Source organism: Ursus americanus, chromosome 33, assembly GCF_024610735.1.
Source record: "Ursus americanus isolate L20-20 chromosome 33, mUrsAme1.1.p, whole genome shotgun sequence".
Lineage (NCBI taxonomy): Eukaryota > Metazoa > Chordata > Mammalia > Carnivora > Ursidae > Ursus > Ursus americanus.
Genome location: NC_142159.1, coordinates 31,029,353 through 31,055,735, shown reverse-complemented (window position 1 = coordinate 31,055,735; position 26,383 = coordinate 31,029,353). Strand labels below are relative to the sequence as shown.

At 45.2% G+C, this 26,383-nt stretch overlaps 1 long non-coding RNA gene across 2 annotated transcripts in view; it reads left to right on the top strand.

Annotated features, from left to right (window-relative positions):
* The window catches only part of LOC123776153 (uncharacterized), a 43,678-nt gene that overhangs the window by 3,591 nt on the left and 13,704 nt on the right, over positions 1 to 26,383 (top strand). The gene's annotated exons all lie outside the window — the stretch shown is intronic.

Genomic DNA, 26,383 nt, shown 5'->3' with positions numbered 1-26,383 from the left:
AATATATATATACATTGTGAGGAAATGAGTACCACCTCAAGTTGATTAACACATTTATCACCTTTCACAATTACACTTTTTGTGTGGTGAGAACACTTAGGATCTATTCTCTTGGCATATTTTAAGTATGCAATACAATACTATTAATTATAGTCACCATGCTACATATTAAAGCCCCAGAACTTATCATCTTACCAACATCTCCCCATTCCACCACCACCCCCATCCTTGGCCACCAGCCCCTGGCAGTTACCATGTTACTGTCTGGTTTGATGAATTCAACTTTTTTAGATTCCACATGTAAGTGAAATCACACAATATTTCTCTTTCTGTGTTTGGCTTATTTCACTCAGCATAATGTCCTCCAGTTTCATTCATGTTGTCACAAATAGAATTTCCTTTTTCTTATGGCTGAACGGTATTCCATAGTTTTGGCTATTTGGGTCTTTTGTGGTTTCATACAAAATTCAAGGTTGTTTTATCTACTTCTGTGAAAAATGCCATTGGAATTTTGACAGGGATTGCATTAGATCTATAGATGACTTTTAGTAGTATGGACATTGTAATAATATTAATTCTCCTAATCCAGGAACAAGGTATCTTTCCATTTGCTTGTGTCTTCAAGTTCTTTCATCAATGTCCTACAGTTTTCAGTGTACACATCTTTCACCTCCTTGATTCAATTTATTCCTAAGTACTTTTACTTTTTGATGCTTGGCAGCAGGAGTGTTCCCAGCCTGTGACTGAATTAAAGGGCCATATCAGGATCTACAGTTGGACCAAGCTCAGGGGGCCTGCCTCAGGGACACGGACAGATGTGTCTACCACCTGGTCCCTTGGCATACACAACTAGTGGCTAAAAGGGACCAGAATTGGGTCAGAGGCCACTTCAAGGTCTGAGGTTCTCAGGACTGCTACCTGTGGCACAGGCGAGTGTGACTCTTAGTGGTCCTGGTGGATAGATGGTGTTGGTGGGGAGACCAAGACCAAATATGGTTTAGCCAAGTCCACAGGGAGACTGCAGCTGTTTCTGAATCTGTACCCAGACACTAGATCAGTGAGTCTGCCACCTGGGCATGGTCTGCCTACTCAAAATGGCCCTCATTGATCATGGGTTACACTGGGATTTTCACAATCTCTTAACTAGATCCCAAAGCTCCCACAAAGGCACTTTTGTCCATGGTTGGCTGCCAAATTATTGTTACTGAGGGGGGATACAAGGCCAGCATTACCAAAGCCAAAAAACACACCACAAGAAGCACCTGGGTGGCTCAGTCTGATGAGTGTCCAACTCTTGGTTTTGGCTCAGGCATGATCTCAGGGTCTTGGGATAGAGCTATGTGTTGAGCTCTGCGTTCAGTGTGGAGTCTGTTTGTCCTTCTCCTTTCCCCTGTGTCCCTCCCTCTCCTCTCTTCCTCACTGTCTAAAATAAGTAAAATCTTTAAAAAAAAAAGACACTACACAAAAAGAAAACTGCCAATATCACTGATGAATATACATGCAAACATTTTCAACAAAATATTAGGAACCAAATTCAACAACAAATTAAAAGGATAATATGTCATGATCAAGTGGGAATCACCCCTAGAATACAAGAAAAGTTCAACATATGTAAATCAATATATGTGAGACACTATATTTAAAAAATGAGGGATAAAAACCATATGATAATCTCAATAGATGTAGAAAAAGCATTTGGCAAAATACAACACCCTTTCATGGTTTAAAAAAAAAACTCATAAAATGTGAGTGGAGAAGAAACATACCTCAACATAATAAAAGCCATATATGACAAGCCCACAGCAAACATCATACTCAATGGTAAAAGGTCAAAAGCTTTTCTGCTAAAGTCAGAAGCAAGGTCAGGGTGTCCATGCTTACCATTTCTATTCAACATAGTACTGGAAGTCCTAGCCAGAGCAATCAGTCAAAACAATAAATAAAAGGGATCAAATCAGAAAAAAAAAGATAAATTGCTTTTGCAGATGACATATTCAATAAATGTCAATAAATGGTGCTGGGAAAATTGGACCGCTATATGCAAAAGAATGAAACTTGACCACTCTCTCACACCATACACAAAGATAAACTCCAAATGGATGAAAGACCTCAATGTGAGACAGGAATCCATCAAAATCCTGGAGGAAAACATAAGCAGCAACCTCTACGACATCGGCCAAAGCAACCTTTTTCATGACACATCTCCAAAGGCAAGAGAAACAAAAGATAAAATGAACTTGTGGGACTTAATCAAGATAAAAAGCTTCTGCACAGCCAAGGAAACAGTCAAAAGAACTAAGAGGCAGCCCACGGAATGGGAGAATATATTTGGAAATGATGCTACAGATAAAAGACTGGTATCCAAGATCTACAAAGAACTTCTCAAACTCAATACATGAGAAACAAATAAATCCTAAAATGGCAGAAGATATGAACAGACACTTTTCCAATGAGGACATACAAATGGCTAACAGACACATGAAAAAATGTTCAAAATCCTTAGCCATCAGGGAAATTCAAATCAAAACCACACTAAGATACCACCTTACACCAGTTAGAATGGCAAAAATTGACAAGGTAAGAAACAACAATTGCTGGAGAGGATGTGGAGAAAGGGGATCCCTCCTACATTGTTGGTGGGAATGCAAGTTGGTACAGCCACTCTGGAAAACAGTGTGGAGTCCCTTAAAAAGTTAAAAATGGAGCTACCCTATGACCCAGCCATTGCACTACTGAGTATTTACCCCAAAGATACAGACATAGTGAAGAGAAGGGCCATATGCACCCCAATGTTCATAGCAGCACTGTCCACAATAGCTAAATTGTGGAAGGAACCGAGATGCCCTTCAACAGACGACTGGATTAAGAAGCTGTGGTCCATATATACAATGGAATATTACTCAGCTATCAGAGAGAACGAGTTCTCAACATTTGCTGCAACATGGATGGCACTGGAGGAGAGAATGCTAAGTGAAATAAGTCAAGCAGGGAAAGACAATTATCATATGATTTCTCTCATCTATGGAACATAAGAACTAGGAAGTTCGATAGGGGAAGAAAGGGATAAAGAAAGGGGGAGTAATCAGAAGGGGGAATGAAGCATGATAGACTATGGACTCTGAGAAACAAACTGAGGGCTTCAGAGGGGAGGGGGGTGGGGGAATGGGATAGATTGGTGATGGGTAGTAAGGAGGGCATGTATTTCATGGTGCACTGGGTGTTACATGCAACTAATGAATCATCGAACTTTACATCAGAAACTAGGGATGTACTGTATGGTCACTAACATAATATAATAAAAAAAACACTAAAATAAAAAAATTTTAAAGAAGATAAATAACCATCTAAAAAAAGAACTCTACAATCATACTCTTATAAATAATCTGGATGTTATACCAAATCCATTAGGATATTTAACCACTCGACAAAGCAAGTAACTTAAACAAGGCAGTAGTAAGCTAGCAACAAGCATCCATTTGTGCCATCACTGAGCACTCTACCTTCCCATCTACTAAGTTCATAGGCCTGGAGGTAAAGTCAGAGCCCATGGGAGAAGACCCAAACATCTGAGTCTTTTTTCCACCTTATGGAAAAAGGTGAGAAGCCACCTTAATTTGGCCAACAATAGATTCAACTGTCTAAAATTCAGTGTTTATTACTGCTGCTCAGCTGACTTCCAGCTGACTCCTACATTCTGCATGTTCTATATTTCATCTACTTAATTTCATTTTTCTTGGTCCTGCTTTTTAGTTAGAAAACCATTTGGCCTCTCCTCCACTGCTATGCCCCTCACTATTTTGCAGTGTAGAAATAGATTTCAAGATGAAACCTCTTCTTTTCCCATGGACTGATAGATCTATAAAAATCTTTTTTATTCTCTAAAGAAAGGGGCAAGGAATTTCTAAATTCTTTCACCAACTCACGTACCACTTTTCTCAAGATTAGTGCAGATATGACTTAGGTATTGTCAGCATCAATCTTGTTCAAACGTCTCAGTTTTTGGCAGAAATCCCTCATAACCTTTGCTAAGAAATTGTGTCCATGTTTCATTCAAAAAAATTTTAATTCAATATTATTCAACACTTTTGATTCTTTTTGCACATTTCAGTGGATTTTAGGAGGAGAGTTAAGTGAATATGTATTGCATCTCTCAACTTTAATTCACAGACTTTATTCTAATTTGTTTTGTTTTGTTTTGTTTTGTTTTAGGTAACATATGCCAATATTCAAACAAATGGAGAAATAAAATCACTCCATGGAGTCTGAGTTTATTTTCCTGGGAGTCACAGAGTTTCATGAGTTACAGATTTGCTTTTTCTTATTTTTTTTCAATTATCTACATAGCCACTGTATTAGGTAAACTCATTATTACCTTTGGAGTAAAACTGGACCCTCACTTACACTCTCCCATGTACTTCTTACTGGTCAACCTCTCCTTTATTGATATGACCCTGGCCTCCTTTGCTACTCCTAAAATGATCTGTGACCTAATTAGTGAATATAAGGCTATCTCCTACGAAGTCTCCATGGTCCAGATGTTCTTTCTTCACCTTTTAGGTGGAAGTGAGATGATGTTGCTTGTAGCCATGGCAAGTGATAGATTCAGTGCTGTATGCAAACCCCTCCATTACAAAACTATCATGAGCCATCGTGTTTGCACTGGACTTGCAGTAAAAGAAGACAACAATGGATAACTGGGTCTCATGACTCATTGGTAGGAAAATGATGATTATATTAACTAAGAATATTTTCCTCCTGAATTGTGTACCATGGTAAAATTGTGTATTTATGATATTTATTAAGAATTTTCAAATTCACTTTCTTTCTTTGATTTTTCCTCACCAAGGAGATGTTGGTGATTAACTTTACCACTTAGTCTCTAAGTTACAGAATATTCCTGTGGGATTATAACTAAACTAGAGGAAATCCCAACACTAACCTGAGATGAATATAGTAACCTATGAGAATGTTTAGCTTTCCTTTTGGAGAAAAAAGGGACAATATCTTAATTTGTAGGCAGGACAGATGAGTCTTTATGCTGAAGCAACTGTCATTGATTGGAAATTTAAATAAAGGTGGAGTGATGTGCATGGATGCTGAGCAACCAAATGGGAAGATGATTCTGATTATTTCTCTTTTGACTCTCAGCCCCATATTAGCTCTCCTATAGTCCTCTCTCTAGAGGAGATAGCTACAGTTCTGAAAATTACATTTCCTGAACTCCCTTGCAGTCATATGCCTATCAGGTTCTATCAGTGGAAGACACTAATGTGATACTGGATGGCAGGAAGAGAGGAGAGCCTTTGTATTCCTCTGCTTTGGGATCAGGCAGCAGCAGTATTGGGCAACTGTGGATTCCAGAATTATTTTGGGGGGCTCAGCAGCATCAGCAATGTTGAAGGGTTCAAGGCTCCTAAAGTTTTATCAAGTGCATGGGCTCTTATCTTCTTTTTAAAGATTTTACTTATTTATTCAACAGAGATAGAGACAGCCAGTGAGAGAAGGAACACAGCAGGGGGAGTGGGAGATGAAGAAGCAGGCTCATAGCGGAGGAGCCTGATGTGGGGCTCGATCCCAGAACTCAGGGATCACGCCCTGAGCCGCAGGCAGACGCTTAACCGCTGTGCCACCCAGGCGCCCCATCTTATCTTCTTATTCAGTAATAGGATAGAGGTTCCAACATCAGAAATGGTGACACTGTCCCAGCAGCATTTATGGGTTCTGGGTAATGCCTCTTCCTCTTGCTCATCCGGCCTTCAAGGTGGTAGTTACTATTTATACTTACTCTCAGTAATATCATTTTCTCCTTTCTGCTCATTTCTGAGCTGCAAATTTTTATTTTCAACTTCCTAATGAACCATTCCCTGGGTATCTTGAAGACATCTCAAGTCCAATATGTAAAAACTAAATTAGTTACCTACTTTCCCAAACCTGTTATTCTTCCTGAACTCCCTATTTGAATTTATAATATCTTGATGAGATTAATGGTCCAATCTAGAAGTCAAAATTTACATCCTATGACATATATATTGGTGTATTTAATGGTGTCACACGTTCTCCTAATGCTTTGTAATTTTTCCTCATTTTCTATTGTACTATTTGTTCTTGAGATTGCATCACTGCTACAGATATATCTTCAAATTCTCTGGTTCTTTCTTCTGACGGCTCACATTGACTGGTAAGTTCCTCTGGTGAGTTCCACATTTGAGTTACTGTACTTTGCAACAACAGAATCTCCATTTTTAAAAAATAATTTCTATCTCTTTTGATACCCTCTACTTGATATTTTCATACCGTCCTCTACTTCTCTAGGCACGCTTTCCTTTAGTTCTCAGAAAATAATTATAATAGCTACTTAAAAGTTTTTGTCTGCTAAGTGCAACAGCTGAGTCTCCACAAAAGCAATTTCTCTTGACCTTTTATTTCATGTACGGACATAACTGTGTTTCTTCCAATGTCGCATTAGTTTTGATTAAAACTGGACACTTTTTATAATGTATTGCAGTGACTCTGGTAACTGATCTCTCTTCTCTCCAACGTTGATGCTCTTGTAATTATGTGATTGGTTGGTTGTAGTTGTTTGATTTGTCTAGTTCCTTGGCTGAATGAACTCAGAAGTCTATTGCCCCTGCAGTGTGTTGCCTCTGAGGTCCCTGCTGAGACATTTTTTTTCCTTGTTTCTCATCTTGCCATTTGGCTACCATTGGGACATCATAAGCCACTTATCAGTCAATGGTTTTGCTTAAGTCTCCTAGACCAGGTAGAATTTTATCCTTTACTAGGAGACGTGTGTGTGGCTTAGAAGCTGCTATCACAGTGCAAAGATTTTCATCTGTGTCTCACCTTCAGCCAGGGACTAATACCTGGATGCTAACTCTGCTGTGTTTCCAGGGAGGTACACAGGCTTGGGTGCTGATATTCTCTTCTAGTCTAATATGAATTTGTGTAACTTTTTAAAACTTGGATCCCTAGGAGTTGCCTTTGGGTTGGTGTTGCTTATTTTTCAGACAGTATTTGGTTAGAGATTGTGCTTTTGTCGTGTGTCATCCTTTGTACAACCTCTGTTACCAAAGTTTCACAATTCTACCTGACAAGTTAATCTGAACCTCTTCTTCATTACCTTCCATGGCCTTAGGTCAGAGTTCCATCATTTCTTTTTCTTTCTTTTTTTTTTTTAAATATTTATTTATTTTTTAAAAGATTTTTATTTATTTATTTGAGAGAGAGATACAGAGACAAAGATAGCAACAGAGAGCAAGAGCTGGGAGAGAGGGAAGAAGCAGGCTCCCTGCTGAACAGGGAGCCAGACAAGGAGCTCAATCCCAGGACCCTAGGATCATGACCTAAGCAGAAGACAGACGCTTAACTGACTGAGCCACCCAAGGTGCCCCAGACCTTCATCATTTCTTACCTAGGTTATTAAAATAATATAGGAGTTACTTCACGGTGTTACTACCATCAACCTGTAAAACCTCAATACTTTTCAGTCTCTGTTTTACCATTTCAAGCACTCCTAAGTAATTACAGAATATATTTCAAACTACTTTGAATCATATTTAAGACCCTTCAAAGCTATCATTCTAACCTTTCTGTCCTCATCAAAAATTCTCCCTTCTTCACCATCCAAGCTATACCATAATTCAAACATACTAGCTATTTTCTGTTCACTCAATATGTCAGAATACTCTATGCTTCCATACCTCCCTACATATAATTATCTCTGCCTAAAATTTTCTTCTTGCTCCTCTGTGCAGCCAATCAATGCCTATCATTAAAGACAAAGTTGCCTCTTTGGGGAAAGGTAGCTTCTTTTAGGAGAAATTTGCAAACTCCATAAAACAACATTTGCCTTACTGCATACCTGTATCATCACACTTAGCAATGGGTTATTTGGAGTCAGTGTTGAAGAGTAAGATTCTGAGATCCTTGAGGACAGGTTCCTGACATACATTATGGGCCCAAGAAAGTTTGAGACTAGCTGACTTCAATACCTATTTCAAGGCTTCATTTTACTCACTTGAGAGCTAGTAGTAAATAAAGAGTTTCCTTATATCTTAGAGCAATATCTGCACTATAAGTACTTATGCTGCTATTAAACAAATTTAAAGACAGAACGCCAAAATTTTGTCCCCAGAATATTCTTTAGAGGAAATCAAAGAACCATACATTCAACACGAGAGAGTTGAAGGATATTAGAGAACAGAAAGAAAATTTACTCAATAAATTCGTCAAAAGTAAGAAATTAAATGAAGGGAGAATGCTAAATACAATCCCTACCACCAAGGAATACACAGTGACCTAACAGAAATTGGAAATATTAAACATTTGAGGACAAGAAAGGAATACTTGAGGAATTACATAATTTTACCCTGGTTAGCAATGTAGGGTGAATATGGAATCAAGAAGTAAAGAACTATGACTGTGGAAAGTATGGGCCTGTATTAATTGGGTCAGATCCATTGTTGAACCAAAAGAGAAGAGTGCAATAAATAGTCATTAAAAGTTATTTAAATCCATTGTCCCAAAGGAGGGTGAACACATTTTAAGCTGTCTGTAGCCAATTGATCAAGTGTAGGTTAAAAATGAGAACATCTATTTATGTGTCTTTTAATTTCAAAAAATAAGTAAGCTTTACTAATGTTTAACAGATTATTTTTGGTACTCTGAATTAATCTATGTAATACCTGGTCACTTTACACATGATACTTAAAATATGTTAAACAGAAGACAGAGGGATTTAGAGCAGTTCTCTTTGCAGTAATTTGCTTGGAATACATTGCTATGTATTATAGCTTAGGTGTGCCAAAACTGGAAGAAGGAAATACTTAAAGATTATTTTATCTTCTTTTAACTTAATTCATTCCCCAGAACTTTGTAAGGAGCTTAAAAAGATCTGTGCCAATGAACTTTGCATTGAAGATAATTCTAATTTATTAAAATTCACATAAACAATTACAAAGGTACAGCTGACAATTCTACCCATATTGTATACTTCAATATGATGCTTTATATGTTAAATTAGTTACATATGATTAATGCTGCAATGAAGATGCAGGTGTAAAGATGCAGGTGTAAATATGTTTTCAAATAGGTATTTTCATTTTCTATGGTTAAAAACTAAAAAGAGAAGTTACTGAATTGTAGGGTAGTTCTCTTTTTAATTTTTCTTTTGTTTGCGGAGGCTGCATACTGTTTTCCACAGCGTGTGCACCTACTTCTGTACCCACCAACAGTGCACCAGGGATCCCTTTCCTTCACATCTTAGCTAACGTTTGTTATTTCTGTCTTTTTGATACTGAACCTTCTAAGCAGCGTGAGGCGATACCTCAGTGTTGTTTCGCTTTGCATTTCCCTGATGATTATTGATGTGGAGGATCTTTTCACGGAACTGTTGACGTCTCTGTGTCTTCTCTGCATGTCCGTTTGGAAAATCCTTCCACTTTGTTTTTTGTTGTTGTTGTGATTGAGTTGTAGGAATTCATTCTATATATTGGAAAGTCACCTTTTATGAGATTTATGAGTAGCAAGTCTTTTCTCCCAGGCGGTAGGTTGCCTCTTTATTTAGTTGGTGATTTTCATGGTTGGGCAGGAGCTTTTTAGTTTCTTGTAGCTTCGCTTATTTACTTTTGCTTTTATTGCCTCGGCTTTTGGAACATGATCCAAAAAAAAAAAAAAAATGACGCCTGAGTAGTACGTAGGGCAGCTTTGTCCCTATGTTTCCTGCTAAGAGTTGTAAGGTTTCAGGCCTTGAATTCATTTTGAGTTAATGTTTGTGTCAAGTGTAAGATAGTGGTACGGATTCATTCTTTTGCATGGGTCTGTTCGGTTTTTCCAGCACCGCTTAGTAAAGGGACTGTCCTTTCCCCCTTGCATATTCTTGGCTCATTGGTCATAAAGTACTGGACTGTAGATGTGTGGGTTTACTTCTGGGCTCTGTCTTCTGTTCTGGTGAGCTGTGTGTCTGCTTTGATGCCAATATGCCAGCAATCAGTAGACCTTTGTAATAGAATCTGAAACCAAGGAGCATGATGCCTCCAGCTTTGTTCTTTCTTAAGATGGCTTTGACTCTTCAGAGTCTTTTGTGGTTCCATACACATTTTAAAGATTCTGTGCTATAATTATGTCTGTGAAAAATATGATTGGAATTTTTATGGGAATTGCATTGAATCTGTAAATGGCTTTGGGTGGTATAGACATGTGAACACTATTAATTCTTCTAATCCATGGGCGTGGAGTGTCCATTAACTTCTGTTGTCTTTGGTGTCTCTCCTTAATATCTTAGAGTTGTCAGTAGAGAGGCTTTCATCTCCTCAGTTAAATTTGTCCCTAAGTCTTTCGGGTTTTTGAGGCAGTAGTAAATATGATTGTTTTTTTACGTTTATGTCTCTGATACGTCATTGTTAGTGTATAAAAATGCAACACATTTTTATGCATTTTGTACCCTGCCACTTTACTGAATTTGTTCAGTAGTTTTTTTTGTGGTTGTGTTTGGGGTTTTCTACATATAATATCATGTCATCTGAAAAGAGTGACCTTCACTTCTTGTTTTCCAGTTTGGATGCCTTTTATTGATTTAGTTTTCTTGTGTAATTGCTCTGGCTAGGATTTCCAGTATTGCAGTTGATGCTTGGCCAACGTGGGTCTGAACTGGGCAGTCTGCTTATTACGTGGATTTTTTTCAGTAAAGAGACGTTGCTCTAAATGTATTGTCCGTAAGGTTTTTCTTTGTTATTTCTTTTCAGATTTTTATTTAAGTTTTAGTTTGTTAAAGTGGCCTTATAAGTGACCTGCTGCCACTTTTACCGTGAGCTCAGAGTGGGACGGGTCTGCTGTGGCGCATGGTGGCTGTTACCCTGGGGCCAGGCAAGGAGGACGAGAACATTTCAGTGACCCTCTGGTGACACCCACGGCTTGCCCCGCAGCCCCTCGGTGTGGTTCCAAGAGAGGGAGGTGGTCCTGGGCCAGCTGACCCCTGTTTCCTTCCACCTGTAGGTGTGAAGAAATAGCGGCACTATGAGCTCATCCGGATGGCGTACGACATCACTGGTGAGAGCCCGGCTAGTGTGCCCGTGGTGGTGCTTGTCGTCGAGGCTGCTAAGCTCCAGGTGCCACTACTCCTCACCCTACCTACTACAACTTGTGGAAGCAGCAGGCCGTGGGCGGGCAAGCCCGGTACAGGTACGAGGCAGTGGCACATAGGGAGGCAGGGCCGCACCTGCACAACGTGGTCACCGCGCAGAGCGCCATGTTCATGCCCGCTGCCTGGCAATGAGACTCGGCTCACCAGCCAGGTCGACTTCCCCAGACCGGAAAAGCAGCATGGGTGAGAGTCCCAGCCTCGGAGCCCTGAATGCATTTCCTTACTCATTGAGGACAGCCCTGGGCTCAGGGAAGGGGCAGGAGAGGAGCACAACACACTGGGGGATTCCTGCATCCTGAGTCCTACAGAGTCCAGCCCCAGAAGGCCCAGAGTGAAAATCAGTGGGCACAGAAGCAGCAGGGGTCACAGGGGCAGCAGGGACCTGCATCTCTACCAGTTAGGATTCCACTGAAGGAACCTGGGGCTCTGGGTCCTCTTCTTCACTGATACCCCATCCACAGGATAATGGGGACCTGAGCCTCTCTTGGGGGCTTGAGCCTCTGGCACGACCCTTGCAAAAGTGCCTTTGAGCAGACTGGGTCCCCTATCCAAGATAATGCAGAGGGGTCATTCATACATTGGCTGCCTTTCCCTGCACACCTGTGCCCCCACCACCTCCGGGGCATCATCTCTCCTCCAGGCCACACTCTACAGGGCAGCCTCCCAGTCCACAAGTGCCCAGCCTAGGCTGGAGTTGGTGTGGCCACCCCCCGTCCCCCGCAGCTTGAGTCTCCAGCTGCAGACGGGCAAGCTGGAAGCACCTCTGATGGCCTTCTGAGAGATCACCTTGTTTTGTGCCAGTTTCCAAACTGTTCCTGCGAATGGTGCAAGCTCCGGTGGTTCCGTGCATGAGTTCCATTTGCGTTGGTTAGCCTGAGACTGTATACCTCCATGCAGCGGGAGAACCCTGCTTCTTGTACCTGGAGAGAAGAGGGGTGAACCTCCCCGCCTTAGAGACTGAGCTCTGAGGGATGGCAGTGTGGCATCCCAAAAGGGTCCAGCTTGTGGGGCTGCAGAGGCTTCAGGAGCCCAGCCCGGGTTAGAGCCCTCAGGCCGGGGAGTAGCACCCACACTGCTGCCTGGGCTCAGCAGAAAGATGGTGGCACAGGGCTTATGGATAAGACAAACGGTGCGTCGTTCCAGAAAAGATTCTCCAACCAAGGCAGGGCCTTATTTGCTGTCAGCTATGGATGGAAGCCCAATGTGTGCTTTTGTAATTTGAGGTATTTTGGGAACCAAAAAAAAAAAAAAAGAGAAAAACTCAATGAAAATCATAAACCGATTCTAAATGGCCACAGCCTGTTGGGGGCCCAGCTCTGGAGGTCAGCATTGCTACGTGTACCCTGCCAGAGTATTTGGTGTTGACTCATGCCCATGAGCACTCAGAGCCAGAGCCTTCCTGCCCACTCACCTTCCAGCTTGTTGGCCCTCCTGCTCACAGCCGCAGCTCTGACCCCGACCAGCAGGCTGGGGCGTCCCCTGTCAGCCCCGCCAGTGCACCTCACGGGGCATCTGCCTGGAGGAGAGAGAAGCCAGAGGGCCTGAGCTGACCCTTGACCCCTTGGCCTCTACCTCCTGAACATCCGAGGTGATTCTTCCCGGGCTCTATTCACCTCGGTTCTGACCTCAGGCACCGAGCCCCCCAGCATCACAAAAAGGCAAAGCGAGAAGAGGTTTGGAGGTTGGTGACAAGGCCTCAGCATGTGAACCCAGAAAACTGAAATTCAGTGCATTGGTTGCCAGCTTCTGTGATGTTCATAGTGGGTTTTAAGGGTTTGGTTCTGTGTCGAGGTGGAACTGTTCTCAGGCACTGTGTTTGGGAAGTATGAAACCTTTTGCAAACCTTCTGATGAAACAGCCCATTTTCCTAAAGTGATTGGCCAGATGCCTCTTGTTAAATGGTCTGATAATGTCCGTGGCTCCCCTTGTCTAAGAACTTCAGGATTTGCCAAAATGTCTTTCCTTGTAATGGCTTATGTCAGTCAGTCCTTATCACATTCTGCTAATTAAGTTATTTTTATGTTCACCCTGGAGCCACATGGAAGGAATCGAATCTTGGTTTTACCACTTATTTGCTCCGTGACCCTGGGCAGCTGTTGTAACCTCTTTGAGCCCCAGTTTCCTCGTTAGTGACCAGGGGTAAACCGCAGGTCTTCCTTCGGAGGGTTTTTGTGCAGAGTAATGGAGAAGGGCCTGGCTCGTGGTCAGTGCTGAGTATGCCTTGATTGTTACTGTACTTGTTAACATGTTGTAGTGGAGTTCTTACCCTTGCCTTCCTCCGCCTCTAGACTTCACGCTCCAGGAAAGCAGAGACCCTATCTGTCTTCACTTGTTTGCTCTGCAGATGGTGGTGGAAGAAACAATGAATCCGTACATGTAGACATACTCTTTTAACCACAGCGATGATAAAACAAAGAATTTCACACATAAATTAAAAATAGATTTGGGTCCTTTCCCATTTCAGAATGTGTTGACTGACCCTACTCTTTAAAAAGCTGAATAATACCCCAATGCCTGAGGGCGGTGTTGGTTATCGGACGGATCCTCTGTGGATGGGCGTTGAGTGGCTTGCTTTTGCTGTGACGCCCAGGGGTGTAATAGACATCGCTTTCCTGTGTGTTTGCACGCTTCCTGCCTTCCCAACAGACGGCAGATTCCAGGGTGTGGAGCTGTTGGAGTAAAGGGGGTTTGGGATTTGGATCTCGCCTGCCCCGTTTCCCTCCTGAGCTGTTGAACGTTTCACATTCCTCCTGAGGCCAAGGGAGAGAGAGAGCCGATTGGTGCATTTCAGGGGGAGGGAACGGTGGATGGCTCCGTCTTACTGGTGGTCACGGAGTAGCATTTGGGGTGACTGTAGGGAGGGTGATCGTTCCTGCAGGCAGCACATTTCGCAGCCCTTGGGTTTGAATCCAGCCTGCTGGGGCCTGTCCTGGAAGATGTTTGCCTATTGTACACACACGTCCACCTGCTTCTCTCTACAGATAGGTGGCTGTGTATTAGTCCCGTTTTCATGTGACAATACTGTGTAACGAGTATCTCCCAACTTCCTTCCAAGTTCTCAACTTCAATAGTGAACCATTTGTTTCATGCTACCGGGTTGCAGATGACTCCGCTGAACTTGGCTGGGTTTTGGGGCACAGGCTGGGCATCAGGCTTTGAGTTGGGTGCGTATCTGCCCTACATATCTTCATCATGATAACCAGGCCGATGGGCAGTGGCTTTTCTCTGGTGGACGGCAGATGCTCGGGAGTTCAATGGGAACCCGTGGTGTGTCAGAAAGTCTCTTTTATGAACTCGGGTGGTGTTCCTTCTGCTCTCTGTTGGTCCAAGCAAGTCACACGGCCAAGCCCAACGTCAGGCACAAAGACGTGTACTGCCCCGACGGCAGCTGAGAGGGCGGGAATACATGTTTCCCGAGCAGTGACATGGCCTATCACAATCAGGTTTTGGAGGGGGCAGGATGGAGTCCAGGTGGAGGGTCTGCCCAGAGAGGGCGTTGAGCCTTGTGGAGCCTGATTTGTGTGGGACACATCAGAGCAGGGCTCTCTCTGCAGGAGGAGACCTGGTTAGAGTTGATGACCCTGAACAGGCAGTTCATGTGGGTGAGCCTTAGTTTACCCATCTGGAAAATGGGCATAATGTGCCCCCTCTGGCAGAGCTGCTGTGAAGCACAAGCAAGATGTGTAAACAGGTATTTCGTGTCTGTGATGTGAGGTGTGAAGGTGAGGCACCATTGTCTTGACTGATTTTTTTAAAAGATTTATTTATTTATTTGAGAGAGAGAGTGCACAGGGGGAAGGGCAGAGGGAGAGGGAGAGAGGGTCTCAAGCAGGCTCAGACGTAGGGCTCAATCCCACGACCCGGAACTGAAATCAAGAGTCGGACACTTAACCCACCCAGGTGCCCCTTGATTGATTTTTGCTTTGGATTTGGTTTACAGTTCCTCAGGCTGTGGTACGTGCAGCCAGTGGGGCAGGAGCCCATGAGGCCAGGGGGAGGCTGTGGAGGGGTCAGATTTCCAGTCAGATCCCAGCTCTGGCCTTGTGGGTCATGTGACCTTCCACCAGTCTCCTGACCTCTCTGAGCCTCAGTTTTCCCATCTGTAAAGTGAGTGTAGGATCCACGCTTTTGACTGTTAGCAGGAAGGGCTGTGCAACACTTGGCACGACGTGGCCGCTCTGCTGCTGGTGCCTGTGAGCGTGGAGCTAATGCAGTCCGGACTGGGGTGGAACGTGGAATTCTGCAGAATGGGATATTCCGAGTACCCCTTGGGAATATTGTGGGGAATCTGCATTCAGACTGCCTGGGTTCAAACCCCAGCGCCACCACTCTCCAGCTGTGTGACTTTGGGCCTGGCAGTTAAACCTTTTGTTCCATTAGTTTCCTCATCTGTAAAATGGGAATAATACTAGCGTCTGCCTTATTCACTGGGATAATACATGGTGCGTGCTAGTGAATGTACATGCGTCAGCATTATCTTCATTATTATCTCAACTAATTATTAGTCTGAAAAGGCCCGAGGGGTTGCTTCTGGTCCTGGGTACCTGCAGGGCCTTGGGGTAAGGGTTGAGGAAAGGGATGTTTCTGGGACCTCTGCCCCCTTTGCTGCAGTTAGAGGGCTGTCTGTTAATGGGTCCCCATTTATAGAGGCTTCTGCTGGGTGTCAGGGGTGGGTTTCTGAAGGAAGCTGGGTGGCAGGTAGAGGTTCTGGGGTGCCCCACACATGGGATTCCTGTGTGACCCCACGCAGGTTGCTTCACCTCTCTGAGCGTTTCCTCATCTGTAAGGTGAGTCTCGGAAGGGCCAAGGTGTCACTGGAGGCACGAAAGGCTAGTCTTTCACCTGTGTGAGCCTGGTGGCTTTCAGCCCAGGCCTCTGTGCCTTCAGAAGTTTGGGGTTGGGGCACCCAGGTGCTCAGTCAGGTAAGCATCTGACTCTTGGTTTTGGCTCAGGTCATGATCTCAGGGTTGTGAGATCAAGCCTCACATCGGGCTCCATGCTCAGTGGGGAGCCTACTTGGGATTCTCTCCCTCTCCTTCTCCCCCTGCCCTTCCCCCTGCTTGTGCATGCTTCCCCCAAAAAATAAATAAATAAAATCTTTAAAGAAAAAAAAAAGTTAGGGGTGAATGACTGAGGCTGCCTTTGTTCTACTTGCTGAGGATCGGCTTTTGAGAACAGTGCTATTATTTAGAGTAAAATAAAACCAAGAAGTAGAGAGTATTCATTCTCTCCTAGGCATGGTGTTCATCTGTGTTTCATTTGATTCTCATGCCCCCATTTTACAGAAGAGAAAACTGAGACTCAAAGAGGGAGTCACATGCCCAGGTTCCCTCCTGGGAAGCGTGAATGCAGGCCCAGGGAGCCTGACTTTAGCCCCTGGGTAGTGACCCCCAACCCCTACCATCTCCCTGGTGGTAAAGCAGGACAGAGCTGGGCAGTCCCAACATTCTGTCCTCTCTCCATCACTTCATTGCTGTATGACTTTGGACAAGTGACTTGGCCTCTCTGAGTCTCAGTCCTCCTCTGCAGAAAGAAAATGCTATGATTTTCCCTGTGAGGTCCTTGTGGGACTGGGTAAGATAACCATATAAAGCTTCCTGCACGTAGTAGGCCCTTGAAAGATGGGAACCCTTCCCACCAAAAAGATCACCTTAGGGTCTTGAAAACAAATGTGTGTAAGATACACCAAGTACTTGCTTTATAAATCATGATCCAAATCTCTCTTGCTGGTTGTAGCAGCAGAAATAGTCACAGGAGCTATAATAAATATATTTCTTCCTATATTCCAGCTCCTATATTCCAGCTCCCTGGATGGACACGTGGGTTGGTGCATTATTTTATCTCATCCTTTACGGAATCCTTTCCTCAGCCTATGAAGACAGATGTTAGGGTCATTCCCATTTTACAGATGAGGAAGCTGAGCCTCTGAGAGCTGGAGCGCCTGTCCCCCCACCCCTTTCACAGCTAGTGGCAGGCAGGGTGCACTGGAGGCCCTTCGTGTGTGAATGTCGTCCTCGTCAGTGGTGTCCAGCTGTACTTTCAAAGGCTCCGGGTCAGGCTGTAGCTCCCCACCAACTGTTTATAATTCTTTTCTTTTTGTTTTGTGTCCTCAGTGACGAAAGCCCTTTCTGGGAACGGGCTGTCTACCTGGGCCGGGGGGGGGGGGGGCGACACTGCTGGGGGAGGGAAACTCGGGGTGTGCGGGGCCTCCCGGCAGAAGGAGATGCCAGTGGGTGCATTGGGGACACTGAGGTCACCGTGTGAACTGGCACTGCCCGACCTGCCCGGACATGAAGGCTGGGCCTCGGTTGGCGCTGTGCCTGTGGAGCGCTGCCCAGGGCCCTGGGCCCTGGGTTGGCCATCACTGGTGGGGGAACTCCCAGGACCCTTTGGTCTAGGAAGCTGCCCATGATCGTTTCTTTCATTTTAGGCCCCAGCCCTGGGAACTCTTGCCTTTGTTTCTGGAACTGATTACCTGCATGCCAGGGACTGTACTTGGCATGTGAAGGGATCCTAGCTCATGGGAGAGAACACAGAGTGTAGTAGAGTGAGTTCTGAGCCAGAAGTCAGGACTCTGGGTTCTAATGCCAGCTACTCTGCTGTGTGTCCTTGGGTGAGCCCCTTCTCCTCTCTGGGCCTCTTTCATTGGGGAAGGGGAACTGGATGGGTAGCTCCTAGAGCCTCTTACTCACTCGGCTTGAGGTAGAAGTGGCAGAGTCTGGATTTGAACTCAGGCCTGCCTCCTGCAAACCCAGACTCCCTATAATAACACTCAAGGCAGCCTGATGCCTTCTCCCCATCTTCCGCTGACCCTGTGGGAAATACCATCCCTCCCCTGAGAATTTCAGTGCAGTGCTTCCTTTTCTCCCCTGGGACAGTTGATCTTTTCCATCTTTGTTATTTATTAAGCACCCCCTGTATACCAGGGCCTGTGCCGGGTCCCTGCCCTCTCAGGGGAGAGAGAAGAGGAGGCAGAGAGAGGTGTGCTCAGGGTGTGATGGGGGAGCGGGGGCCCCAGGGGCACAGTTCTCCTGGTCACCCTTCTGTCAGCTTGGCAGCCAAACCTGTTCCCATGATGCACGTGGGATTTGGATGCGAGGGGAAGTGTTGGCATCTAGCAGACCACCTTCTTCTTGGAGAGGCGACAGGCACCCAATTACTGTTGGCACTAACCCTGGAAAGGCTGTCAAGCCTCCCAGGATTGCCTTTTCCACAGGCCTTAGTCACAGCCCCTCTGCTTTTCCTTCCTCCGGTTCATTAAAAATGGGGGTTTTGTTGGAAAAGGGGGGATAGCAAAAAGCTTTGGAGGAATTTTTGGAATGCCCAGCATGCTGGCTGACCCAGCAGCACAAGTGTGAGCCATCTGTCCTGGCTTTAGTCGGGGTCGGCTGGGCTTCTGTGGAGGCTCTGTGGGTGTCTCCCAGTTCCTGTTCTGAGGCCTGAGTCACCCCCAAAAGGTGGCTCTTCTGTGGACGGCGGCAGCAGTCTGAAGACACTGCCCAGGTTTGGAGCCATGGGGCTCTGGCTGTTGGGTCCCTAGCCGCGGGCGTGACTTCCCTTCTCTGCCTCAGTGTTCACACCTGTGGAATGGGGATGCCGATGCCTGCCTCCCAGCTTGGGGGGGGGAGCTCTCAGCGAGGTCACATGGGTGAACATAGGGTGAAAGGCGAGTCGCTGTCTGTGCTGTCCCTTTGGGGGGGTATGGCCCTGTTAGGTGAGGCCCCCACCATGTGCATGGTCTCCCCAGAGTACTGTGGGGTTCTCATACCTTTGTAGTTACACTTGGTGGGTCCTTCTGCCTTATTCGGCTGCCCACGCCTGGCATGCAGTGGCTTGAGATTACTGCTTGTTACGTGACTCTCGTTTCATTTTCCAAATAAATAATTTTTATCCTCTTTGTCCTTATTATAACACACATTATATATGTTTACATTATAATACAATACATTTTTTTCCATTGTTGAACGTTTAGAAATACAGGTAACCTAGAAGGAGGAGATAAAACTCTTATAACCCCACTTCTAAAGATAACCAGTGGTAATATTCTGAAGTATGATTTCTAGGCTTGGCAGTCACACCGTGTGTACGAACCGATGATTGAAAGCTGTCAGCACCATGTCTTGGGTTTCAGAATGTTGGCTTTATTTTCAGCTGGCTTGGTTCAAATCCTGGCTCTGGGACCTCCTAGCTGTGTGACCTTAGGCAGGTCACATCCCCTCTCTGAGCCTCCCTTTCTCCTCTGTAAAGGGAGGCTGCATGAGGATTCGGTGAGTTAATGTATGTGAAGGGATTAGAGGTGCCTGGCACATAGCAAGTGCATAATTTCTCCTAGCAATCATTTTATATGTATGTGTGTTTTTTTCTGGGGTTGGGCGGGGAGCCCCTTTCTAGGAAGGTTGCAGTGTGCAGCTGGTGGATTTGGACATTAAGCTGGGGGTCCGTCCCCCAGACCATCTCCTCCAGGGAGTGCCCCGTGCTGCTCCAATTCATGTTGGAGATGGGGACTGCTCAGGATGGGGCTTGGGCCAGGTGTGTTGGCCCACACAAAGCATTCTGGACGCTCTTACAAGCCAATCCTGATCCTTATCACTCAGGGATGTTTCCTGTCCCCACGGAGGCCTGGGTGTTGTCCAAGTTAAAGCAGCTGGATGGTCCCTGGGCCTGGAAGTGGCCCCTGGAAGATGAGCTCACCAGGAACCCTTCCACCTCCTCCCCTGGCTGCAGCTGTGGCTTTGGGATGGGCTCAGCACCCCTCCACCCCCCACCCCTGGAACAAGAGGCAGGGTCAGCTGGCTGCCTCTAAGAAGGTCTGAAAACTAGGAAGTCACCTGGATGCCAGTGGGACCCGGAGGGCTGGAGAGAGGAAGGGGTTAATGGGGCCTGGTTTTCGGAGGGTTTTCAGAGGTGAGTTTCCGGTTGGAGATAGCCATGGACGGAGGTGATGTCATCCCTGACTTGCTCTGGGACCGTGGGTAATTTAGGCAACTTGTTTGACCCTCAGTTTCCTTGTCTGTAAAATGGGGCTAGTAGGAGGTTCCCCCCCTCTTATAAGACAGTTGTGGCACAGTCTGTGAAGGCTGCTGGCAGAGCCAGGCACACAGTCAGGGCCTCCTTCCGATGATTGTCATTTAGGACGTTTGTAACAAGAAGTGCTGGGTACTTACTGTGATTGTCACCCTGAATCCTCGTAATAAACGGTAGTTGAAATTCCTGATAACGCTACTGTATTGCCGTCTGATTCCGCATTGCTTGGGAGTTTTTTGTTTTTGTTTTTGTTTTACAATTTTATTTATTTATTTGAGATAGAGAAAGAGCATGAGCAGGGGGAGGGACAGAGGGAGAAGGGAGAGAGAGAATCTCATGCAGAGTCCACGCAGGGAGCCTGATGCAGGGCTTCACCCCACGACCCTGAGATTGTGACCTGGGCCAAAATCACGAGTCAGAAGCTCGACCGACTGAGCCACCCGGGGGCCCCTGGTTGAGAATACGTTTAACCAGAGCTCCACGCCTTTGACTGTGTGATGGAACATCCCGTGCATAGGAAGTGGTCGATGACAGGCAGCCATAGTGGTTCACGATTTTTATTTTCCTGGTGCCACGCGGGGCTGTTTGTACGCGAGGCAGACAACCCAACCCAACGTCTGTGATTGAGAGCACCTACCCCTGGGAGGGTTTCTTCTGGGGCTGATCCTGAAAACCACTACTAGTTTGCATCATCCCTTGCCCCCCTTTAGTGGTCCCCCAGGCCCCGTTCACCCACCTCAGCTGCTCTGGAGGATGGCTGCTGAATCCTGGGGGTACCCCTGGGGTTCTCCAGATCAGATATTGTACCCACAGCTTGGCACATCCCAAATGTCTCCCAAACTTGGGAATGAGTGATCTGGCTCTTCTTGTGGGATGTGGTACTGAATTCGCAGCCAGAAACTGTATTTTTTGGAGGGTGGACCACAGAGGGGAGTCTGGCTTGTAGGCAGTGTTTGGAGGACACCTGGCCTTATGTGCTGCCGGCTTGGGCTGTGCCCTGGGCATCTCCTTGACCTGGCTGTGCCTTTACATGCCACTGTCTCCAGACAGGATTCTTCGACAGTGTTTCCACGGGGAACACAATCCTGGGGGATTTCAGCTTCCAACGTGCGTGTAGTGTGAAGGGTACATGGCTGGACCAGGCCTGAAACCCGAGATGATGCTGGAGAGAGATGCTAAGCTCTAAGTGTAACTGTGTGGGTGGTTCTTCTTACAAAACCAATATAGAATTATTGTAGAGGGTGGTTCTTATTGCAAAAACAATCCAGATTCATCGTGGAACACAAGCAACACAAACAACAAAACACCCCACAGAAATCAACCCAAATGTGAACCAAGACATATATTACAGTGCTTAACAATAACTAAAATAATAGGATTAATGTTTATTGAGCCCTTGCTAGATGCTTTACATGTTTTATTTCATTTCACTCATTCAGAAAACCGTATTCATGAGAGATTTGAATTCAGGACCTTGAACTCACGAACACATGGTCAGAAGCACCCAAAGGATGTGGTCCCCCATTGATTCTTCCATCTGCCCTCCGTCTACTTTTCCATTCCTTCTCCTCTCCATCCTTATATCTACCCATCTATTCTTTTCTGTCCACCGATCGATCCATCCAGCCATCCAGCCATCCTCCCATACATCCTTCCATCCTTCCATGCACCCACCCATTAATTTACCCACCTGTCTGTCCATCAGTGTATACATCATGCATCCATATATCCAAACATCTACTCTTTTATCCTCTGCCCATTCACCCATCCATCCACGTACCCGTGTATGCATCCATCCATTCACCCACCTATTTACTCCTCACCCATCCAACCATCCATCCATCCATCCCATGCAGCTATTTACTGAGCACCGCTGTCTTCCAGGCAACCCTGTATTAAGGATACAACAGGATTCAGTGCCTTTATGGGCCAGACATTCTAGTGCGGAGAAGCAGGTACATGGTCCCATTAATAAGACAGACAGTTTTATTTATTTTTTCTTTTACTTATTTATTGTGGAGAGGGGTGTGGTGGAGAAACAGAGGGAGAGGAAAAGAGTGAATATTAAGCAGTTCCATGCCCAGCACAAGCCCGACTCAGGGCTCATCTCACGACTCTGAGATCATGACCTGAGGCGAAATCAAGACTCAGATGCTTAACCGATTGAGCCACCCAGGCGCCCCAACAGACAGTTTTATTTATTTTTTAAAATTTTTTATTATGTTATGTTAGTCACCATACCGTACATCCTTAGTTTTTGATATAGTGTTCCATGATTCATTGATTGTGTATAACACCCAGTGCTCCATGCAATATGTGCCCTTCTTAATACCCATCACTGGCCTATCCCAATCCCCCATGCTGCTCCCCTCTGAAGCCCTCAGTTTCTTTCCCAGAGTCCACAGTCTCTCGTGGTTCATTCCCCCTTCTGTTTACCCCCCCCTTCATTCTTCCCTCCCTTCTCCTACTGATCTCCCTGCTATTTCTTAGGTTCCATAAGTGAGTGAAACCATATGATAATTGTCTTTCTCTGCTTGACTTATTTCACTTAGCATAATCTCCTTCAGTCCCGTCCATGTTGCTGCAAATGTGGTGTAATTGTTCTTTCGGATGGCTGAGAAATATTCCATTGTATCTATGAACCACATCTTCTTAATCCAGTCATCTGTTGAAGATCATCTCGGTTCTTTTCACAATTTAGCTATCGTGGACAATGCTGCTATGAACACTGGGGTGCGTAAGGCCCTTCTCTTCACTACGCCTGTCTCTTTGGGGTAAATACCCAGTAGTGTAATTGCTGGATCATAGGGTAGCTCTATTTTTAACTTTTTAAGGGACCGCCATCCTGTTTTCCAGAGTGGCTGTACCAACTTGCATTCCCACCAACAATGTAGGAGGGATCCCCTTTCTCCACATCCTCTCCAACATTTGTTGTTTCCAGCCTTGTCCATTTTTGCCATTCTAACTGACATAAGGTGGTATCTCCATGTATTTCCCCGATGGCTAATGATTTTGAACATGTTTTCATGTGTCTGTTAGCCATTTGTATGTCTTCATTGGAAAAGTGTCTGTTCATATCTTCTGCCCATTTGTCGATTTATTTGTTTCTTGTGTATTGAGTTTGAGAAGTTCTTTGTAGATCTTGGATACCAGTCTTTTATCTGTAGTGTCATTTGCAAATATCTTCTCCCATTCCGTGGGCTGCCTCTTAGTTTTTGGGACTGTTTCCTTGGCTGTGCAGAAGCTTTTTATCTTGATGAAGTCCCACAAGTTCATTTTTTCTTTTGTTTCTCTTGCCTTTGGAGATGACCTCCACAAGACTTCTAATGGGTTCTTTATTCTCTGCTGCAGCAGATCTGACATTTTTACTTCATTTAGTGGGGCCATTGCTACCCAAGCTTCTAAGAACTATCCTACAAAGTTCCTTGCTCGATGTTTAATTCTGTGTAACAGGAAAGTTTTCTCATCGTACTGAACTCTCTCACTGCCAGCTTCATTCTCTACCATTCTTGATCCAGCACCCCCAGTATCCAGTCCCATATATGCTCTCCTGGCTCTTGCTTGTACAAGTTGTCCATGTCCTCTGGCAACCTCAGCTCATGGTCCTTGAACTTAGTGGTTTCAGACAACAACTCTTTTATTATATCTCATGTTTTCTGGGTTAGGAATACAGATAGGGCTCAGCCAGGTGGCTCATTAATTCTATAGGTTCCAGAGGTATGTAGCTAGATAGTGGGTTGGTCTTGAGGATCTGAGACAGCTTCAGTCATGTGCCTGATGTCTTAACAGTGATGGCTGCGGGCCTACAGTGGCCTCCCCAGCATGGTGTCACTGGGTAGCAGACTTCTTACGTGTATCCCAGGCAGCGTGTTACAAGAGAGCAGAAGCTACAAGGCTTCTTCTGGCTTAGCCTCAGAAGTCTATGATTGTGTCTCTTTTTCTACAGCCTATTGATCAAGTGAGTCACTGAGGCCAGCTCAGATTCAAGGAGAAGAGATAAGGCATCATTTTGTAATGGGAAGAATAGCAAAGCGTTTGCTGCCATCGTTAAGCTACCATACTTCATCAGCAGAGCAGCAGAGCACTTGTTATGTTGTGACTTGATACTTTATTGCTGACCTGTTGGTTGGGTGACATCTGGGGATAAATTTTGTGGGTGGTACATATTGTCTCATAAGCCAGAGGCCCCAGCATCAATTTTAAGCAATTGGGAGCATAGTCATCAATAGGGAGAAGCGATCAGTTCTGCATGCCCCAGGGGCTCAGGGAAACATGAGGATTCAAAGTTCTCCAAGATGATTCCATCTCAATCTCAGGATCCCCCTTTCCATTTAGGGCCTTGACTTTGATATTTCAGAGCCAGGGCTGAGCATTCAGTCTTTGCTTATTTTAAATGAAGTCCTGCACCTGATCTTTTGCCTGTCCTGCCCTCTGTCTGGAGGACATGGAAGTCTTTCTGTGTTGCTATAGCGGCCCAGGAGCTTTCAGATTTTACTTTAGATAGAAGGTCAATTTAAAGCAAGCTTTATTGTCTTTCTGCAGTGCATTGGTGGCTCCCTCATTCCACAGAGCATCAGAACTGATTTCATTGGAACCTCTGGAATTCATGTGAATTAGCATCTCCATCGGCCTCCCCTTCACAGGGGTGCCAGCCTACATCACCTCCAGTGGAACCTCTGGCAGGTGCCCAGCTACAACTGGATGGGGTCAGCAGGGTTCCACTGGGGCCTCAGTGCCAACCAGACAGCAGATGAGTGAGTGCCAGTGACCTGCCAGGATTATTCCTGGCTCCAGATCTCCAGTTGCCTTAGTTTGAGCTCTCCTGGGAAAGGACTCTGAGGCACATATTCATATGCAGGATTTTGTCTTATTTTTTTAGAGGATGGGCAGTTCTCTCTGGAACAATACCTGTTAGGGGTGAGGGAAGCAGGTTTGGGCAAAAGGAGAAGTTGAACTGTCCTCAGCCAACCCTTCAGGGAGCTCTGGAATGGCCATGTTCCAGATTGAGTAATGATGAGCCCTGGGCCTTTGTGCCCCTGTAAGCAGGGTGTCCCCGGCAAGGAGTCATGACCTTGGGCAAGGCAGCTCCCTTTAGCCAAAGGCAATTGCTGGGGAGGACTTGGCTATGGTCCAGCAAGAAACCAACAACATCCTGGCAGCAGGAGAAAGATTGTCGCAGCCCTGAAGAGAAAGCTGGTTGGTGTCCAACAGGATTTACTGCCCATCCTTCAGTTGGGTTAGTGGTATACATACTCGTGACAAGAATAAGCAGTCAACTGGGACAATGCACAGACCACGATCTGGGAAGTCTGAGATTGCAGCTCTAAAGCAGACTTATTTCTGACAGTGACCACGGGACAGGCAATGGCAACATGACCACATAGTCAGTGCTAAGGATTTATTGAACGGAAATTTTTGAATGACTACAAGGCTGGAATAATAGGTAATCAGGACTCAGGGAGCAGTCTGGCTTGATTGGCTTGGTCAAATTCTTCTCTCAAGTCTAAGCTGGGCTCACTCCTTTTGGAGCCTCTCATTTAAGTGAAGGTCAGGAGTTATAACAAGTCCTTCCTGAGAGGAGGACCTGGGGTGGACATCTTCTGTGTTACAGTACATCACCTCAGGTATGTGATGAAAAAATGATCACTTGGTGGCTAATTTGAAAAAGCAACACTTTCTATTTGTGTTTCTATGGGATAATATGGTTAAAGTTCTAAATAATCCATTAAAATAGAATTTTTGGAATAAGCTTGTTTGTATTAAGTTGGAAACTGCTTGTGCTCTAGCTGAGGTAGGGAAGTAGAGTAATTCCAGAAAGATCTCCATCAGCAAGGACTGGAGTAGTAAGTGGCTCAGCCAAATATCCACAGCAAATACAACTAGGACAGAAAATTAAAGGTCATATGTTGGAAAACATGTTTATTTGCTCCCTTGTCAGAATTGATATTTGGAGAAAGTCCCAGTAGATCAAGTACTAAAAACAGTGACAGAGATTTGGGCAAAAGCCCCACAGCAGGCTAGATAGGAAGGTTGTCAATTGAGGGATATTGATACAATGACAAACAATTTAATGATGGGGCTCTGAACCTGGGTGCAGAGTGAGTTGACATTTCTTCGCTCGGGTTGCAGAGGCACATGAGGGATGCCTCCTTGACCAGCCCCACATCTCTCATAGACAGCTGTGGCTGTTTCTTCCTATCGTTTTCGGTAAGACAATCT